Here is a 6,218-nt window from a genome sequence, read left to right as displayed (position 1 = left end):
GCTGGTTTGGATGTATTACGTCCTCCAAAATGCCATGTTCTTTAATGCAATCTTGTGGGGACAGACATATTAGTGTTGATTAGGTTGTAACCTTTGGATTAGGTTGTTTCCATGGAGATGTGACCCACCCAACTGTAGGTAATACCTTTGTTTAGATTATTTCCATGGAGGTGTGGCCCCGCCCATTCAGCGTGGGTCTTGATTTGTTTACTGGAACCCTATAAGAGCTCAGACAGAAAGAGCTAAGCATTGCTGCAGCCAAGAGAGACATTTTGGAAATGGCCATTGAAAGACTTTTGCTAGCCCATAGTTTGCCTGAAAGAAACTAAGAGAACACCCCAGATGCCTAAGAGGAACATCCTGGGAGAAAGCCATTTTGAAACTAGAACCCCTGAGCAGGCCCCAGCCACGTGCCTTCCCTACTAACAGGTTTTCCAGACGCCATTGGCATTCCTTTGCTGAAGGTATACTTGTGTTGATGCCTTAATTTGGACATTTTCATGGCCTTCAGACTGTAAATTTGTAACCAAATAAACCCCTTTATAAATGCCAATCCACTTCTGGTGTTTTGCATAATGGCAGCATTAGCTACTGGAACAGTAGCACATAAGAAAATTACATGGTGTACTAGATGATGATAAGTGCTTTGGGAAGAAAATCAGGCTGGCTAAGTGAGGTTAAGAGTGAGGGCGGGAAACAACCAAATGTCCATGACAGAAGAATGGATGAACAAAATGTGGTATATGCATACAATGGAATATAATTGAGCCATACAAAAGAAGTGATATGCTGGTACATGCTACAACTTGGGTGAACCTTGAAAACATCATGCTAAGTGAAATAAGCCAGACACAAAAGGACAAATATTGTATGATTCCTCTTATACAAAATATCTAGAATTAGAGAATTAATAGAAACACAGTAAAAGAGAGGTTACCAGAGGCTGGGGGATGGGGTATGGGGAGTTACTGCTTAACAAGTACAGAGTTTCTGTTCTGGGTAATGAAAGAGCTTTAGTAATGGAAGATGGTGATGGTAGCACAACATTGTAAAAGTAAGTACTGCCACTGAATTGTACACTTAAAAATGGTTACAATGGCAAATTTTATACTTTATATATGTGTTACCCCAATTTAAAGAAACCAGTACAGGGAGTAAGCTGTGATTGTAAATAGGGGGTCAGCAGAGGCCTCACTGAGGAGATGGCATCTAAGGGAAGTCTCAAAGGAGGGAGGAAGTGAGCAATGCGGATCTGGGAAAGAGCTTTCCAGGCAGAGGAAGCAGCCAAGCTTTGAGACGGAGCTTGCCCGGCATGTTCACAGAAAAGGTGAAGAATCCAGGGTGGCTGGGAAGGAGCGAGAGAGGGGAGAAGGGGCGGAAAGGAGGTTAACTACATGGGAGGCTGGGAGGTGCAAGTTTATTTGATCAAGATGCTTGAGAAATGTTTGCTGAATAAACTGAAGTTTGTGAAGGTACTTCTAGTCTAGGCAGCAGAATTATATAACTAATTAAAATCAGGGAATTCAAATGACAGTACATGACTACAAGCATACCTTGGAGATATTGCAGGTTCAGTTCCAGACCACTGCAATAAAGCAAATATCGCAATAAAGCAAGTCACGTGTATTTTTTAGTTTCCTAGTACATAGTTATGTTTACACTATACTATTAAGTGTGCAATTGTATATGCAATCTCTAAAAAAAGCAATGTACATACCTTAATTAAATTGTGACATAGAGACATGAAGTGAGAACATGTTCTTGGAAAAATGGCACCAGAAGACTTGCTCGATGCAGTGTTACTACAAACCTTCAATTTGTAAAAAAAAAAAATGCAACCCCTGCGAAGCACGATAAAGCAAAACACGATAAAACGAGGTATGCCTGTGTAGAGTGTTGAGGGGCAGATTGGTTGGAATAAGTCGGGGTGAGGGGGGTGCTTGGAGGCAGTGTCCTCTTTGGGCTGGGGGAGTAGGGAGCGTGACTGCAGGCCTAGTGTGTGACCTCGTGTTCCCTGCTGCCGCTGCCCGTCTCTGGGCCTCGGTCTCTTCCTCTGCAAAACGAAGGGACTCATGCCCCATTCACGAAGGCTGCTGATGCATTTCTCCAATTCCTTTTGAAGAAACCGCGCCTCTCTTCTCACCATGCCACCTCTGATCTCCGGTAAAGCCGTGCGGGGACGAATCTCAGATGACTCCAAACTGTATCTTCACCATACAACAAATATTTTGAAAAGCCTTTTGATGTCACTTTAATGGCGTGTGGAAAACACCGTTCAACCCCCCGCATTTTAAATTTCGCCATTTGCTATTTTTTTTCCGCCTTTAAAGCTCGTGTTTGCTTTCATGTTACACGTTATTTATTCAGTTGCTTGTCAATTAGTGTCTGTTCTCCAAGCGACAAGCACATTAGCAGCTGCGGAAACTGGAATTAAAATTTGCAGCCCAGTTGGTGCTCCTGGAGCCGCATCCACCTGGCTGAGAAAACAGCACCTCTTTGTCATTTCAAAAGATGACCTTCCTCTCCCGTCTTCCTGTTCCTAGGTTTGGATTTAATTCCATCTGACTCCTGGACAGTCACTGCACCAACGTGAGAGCTTTGAGATGGATTTTTTTCTTTTGCAAATGCACAAAGAAAGATGCGGGCTCCTGTTAACAGTGGCCTTTGATGACAGTTGGTGTAAAACAGGACCCAGCTGAATTTGAATTAGCATGCTCTAAATTGCCAGTCCGGGGGTTCTAACTCAGCCAGCCTAACACGCCAGGCTGCCATTCAGCAGTTCAGCAAACACTTAACGAGGCGACCTGACATAGCGGAACAGTCAAACAGACCCCAGGCTCTAGTTCCAGCTCCTTGATTTACCAGGTTCATGACTTCGAGCAAGTGAATTAACCTCACAGAGCTTTATTTCCTCACCTGCAAAATGGGAGAATTAAAATCAACCTCATAAGGGTGTTTTGAGAACTGAAGGAGATTCTATGAGTAGAGCTCTACCAACTGAGATTCAGCATCTGACTCTTGCAATGAGCCTAAGACATTTGATTGCATGAGTTGAGCATATGGCAGGGAGGACTTTGAGGAAAGGAGACTGATGGAGGGTAGGCTTCAGGATGGAAGCAGGGTCTGTCCCCAGCCCAGGGTCAGGTCTGACCACTGTGGACCTAAAGGATGCAAGCAGGTGGAAGGATTGTGAGACTCCAGGCTGAGTGGATTGGCTTCAGAGCCCAGTGACAAGGCAGACAACCAAGGACCTGGGAGGGCAGCATTCTCCCCTTCTCTGTTCCCAACATGCTACTGCACCGATCTGGATGATGGAGGAATTTGGGAGGGCTTTCACTTCTTCATCGTGAGCTCAGCAAACACCTGCTACCACCACTCGCCCTTGCTACAGGAAGGATAATGTAGAGTTCTCTTTTCTTCAGTGTTCTTCTTCGGTGGTCACAACTTAGCCGTGTGGGAAAACTTGCCTTGGAGACAGGCTGGCAGCCACTCCTCACCTGGAAAAGCCAAAGCCTCCTGAACATGAAAGCCAGAGTAGAGTGATGCTGTAAAAACCTAAGTCAGAGCATGCCCCACCTCTGCCCCAAACCCTCCAAATTCCTCCCATTGCACTTAGTCATGGCCAAAGGCCTTCCAAGGACATAGAAGGGCCTGCATGGACCTCCATTGTCCTCTCTGAGCTCCCCTCCGGCTGCTGTCTCCCTCACTCAGAAACAAAGGACACCTGGCCTCCCTGTGCTTCTTGGACACCCCAGGCCCACTCGGACTCAGGCCATTGTTTTAGCAGCTGTGCCCTCGGCTTAATTTCCACTCTGCTCACTCCCTCATCTCCTTCCAGCTCTGCCCAAATCTCCCCGACTCCATGAGGCTCCCCTGCCCACTGTCTCCCCACACATCTGCTCCCCTCCCATGTTCTCCTTTCCTTTTTGCCATAGTACTTTCACCCTCTCACAGAGAAGATAATTTGCTTGTTTCTTATGTTCTCTCACTGACAGATTCTAAGCAGTGGTCTTTGTTTTGTCCACTGATGTGTCCCAAGGCCCCAGAACAGTGTCTGCCACATAGTAGGAGCTCTACAAACATCTGTTGAAGGATGGCAACTGCACAGATGAAAAGGCCTGAATTCAGACAGGGACGATGAGGTAGAGAGAGGAACCCAGATCTGAGAGATGTTCAGGAGGAAGTTCTTAATTTGTTCTTTGCAGCAGGCTCTCCAGGGACTTCTGTTAAAAATGAATCCTGGCCTCCCCACAGAATCACCATATCCCTGTCTCTACAGCTGACTAACAGGTCACCAATGAAGCTGAAGCAGCCCAGGTTGAGAATAGTGGCAGTTGAGGTAACCCTAAGTAAGAGGCGCAAGCCAAGGGGTTGCAGGTGCTGATCTCAGCTCTGCCCCCAATTTGGGTATGATCTTGAGCAAGCACTTGCCCAACATGGAGCCTCAGTTTCCCCATCCAAGCAAAGAAGGAGTTTGGCCAATGGTTTTCAAAGGGTGTCCTTTGGAGCCTTAAGATTGTGGAGGGGACCTCAGAGTGGGGGTGGAGATTTTGCAGGCGCCCAAGGGGCCAGGACCCTGGACAGCACATCCCAGCTTCTCCCAGAGCTGACCTTCTGTTTGAAGAAACGGTTCCAATTCCTAAAGATGTTTGGGAACCATAGGCCTGGACAATGAATGCAGCAGGAGATGCTGGCATTACCATTTCTGGATGTTGGGCAGGTCACCTCTTCCCTCAGGGCTCCATTCTCCCTGTCTGTCTAATGGGGGTGGTTTAGTTTCCTAGGCTGCTTAAGCAATACCATGAAATGGTTAGGCTTCAACAATGGGAATTTATTCGTTCATGGTTTTGAGGCCAGGGAAATGTCCAAATCAAGGCATCATTAAGGCAATGCTTTCTTCCCAAAGATGGGCTGCCAGCGATCCTTGGCTCCTCTGCCACATGGCAAGGTACATGATGGCGTTTGCTGGTCTCTTCCTTCTCTTCCGGGTTCTGTTGACTTTAGCTTCTGGCTTTCATGGCTTTCTCTTTGTCTGAATTTCACTCTCTTATAAAAGATTCCAGTAATAGGATTAAGACCCATCCTGATTGAGGTGGGTCACACCTTAACTCAAGTAGCCTCATCAAAAGGTCCTATTTACAATGGGTTCACACCCACAGGAATGGATTAAATTTAAGAACATGTGTTTCTGGGGTACATATAGCTTCAAACCAGCACCGTGGGGTTGGACCAAACAATCTCAAAGTGCCCTCCCACCTCAGAAGCTTTGGTAGTTAGGTTTCATATTAGCAGACACATCATGAAGAAGAGTAGGAACTGGGTGAAGACAGGGAGACAGTGTCTGCAGACGGACATTATCATCATACAATATAACACTCTAATGGCAGAATCTTTTATATTAGAATAGACATTACGGAGCACAGTTCTATCAAATGAATATAATAGATGTTTTACATTACAATGCACATTGTAATTACACATTCCAATAATTCCTTCAGTGCATTACATAGAAGCATTCTGAAGTAATGGAGCCTTGTAACCATATATAATAACTTGCCTTAGGGGAGGATACTGTGGGTGATGACAGAGAGGCTTTCTAGATGACAGAATGAACCACAGTCTCCTCCAGCCCTGGCTATGTGGCTTCTGACTCCAATCTGTGGAGGCTCTTTGGAGAGGGTCCTTTGTCTAAGCAACCTAGTCCTTGCCCAACCAGTCAGAAATTCCCTCCACATCTCCAGCAGCTAGCAGGCAGCTGCAACTACACCTATAGAGATGGGGAGCTCACTACCTCTTATCTATTCGATAGACCCTGTTGTTAGGAATTTACTCTATATTACTGTAAGAACATGGCACATAATCTTCTATTTCTACTGCTGCTGTAACAAATTACAATAAATTAAGTGGCTTAAAGCAACACAATTTTATTATCTTACAGTTCTGGAGGTCAGAAGTTTAAAATGGGTCTTTTAGGCTAAAATCAAGATGTCAGGAGAACTGTATTCCTTCTGGAGGCTCAGGGGAGGCTGCTTCCTTGCCTATTCCAACTTCTAGAGGTTGCCCACATTCCTTGACTTGTAACCCCTTCCTCCATCTGCAAAGCCAGCAACTCTCTGACTCTTTTTCTGTTGTCGTATCTCTCTCTGTCCACAGCTGGAAAAGATTCTCCTCTTTGAAAAACTCATCTGATTAGATTGGGGACCTTCAGATAATCCAGG

The sequence above is a fragment of the Choloepus didactylus genome, chromosome 10, assembly GCF_015220235.1.
Source record: "Choloepus didactylus isolate mChoDid1 chromosome 10, mChoDid1.pri, whole genome shotgun sequence".
Classification (NCBI taxonomy): Eukaryota; Metazoa; Chordata; class Mammalia; order Pilosa; family Megalonychidae; genus Choloepus; species Choloepus didactylus.
The sequence above is the reverse complement of the archived record's forward strand: the minus strand, read 5'-3'. Positions refer to the sequence as shown.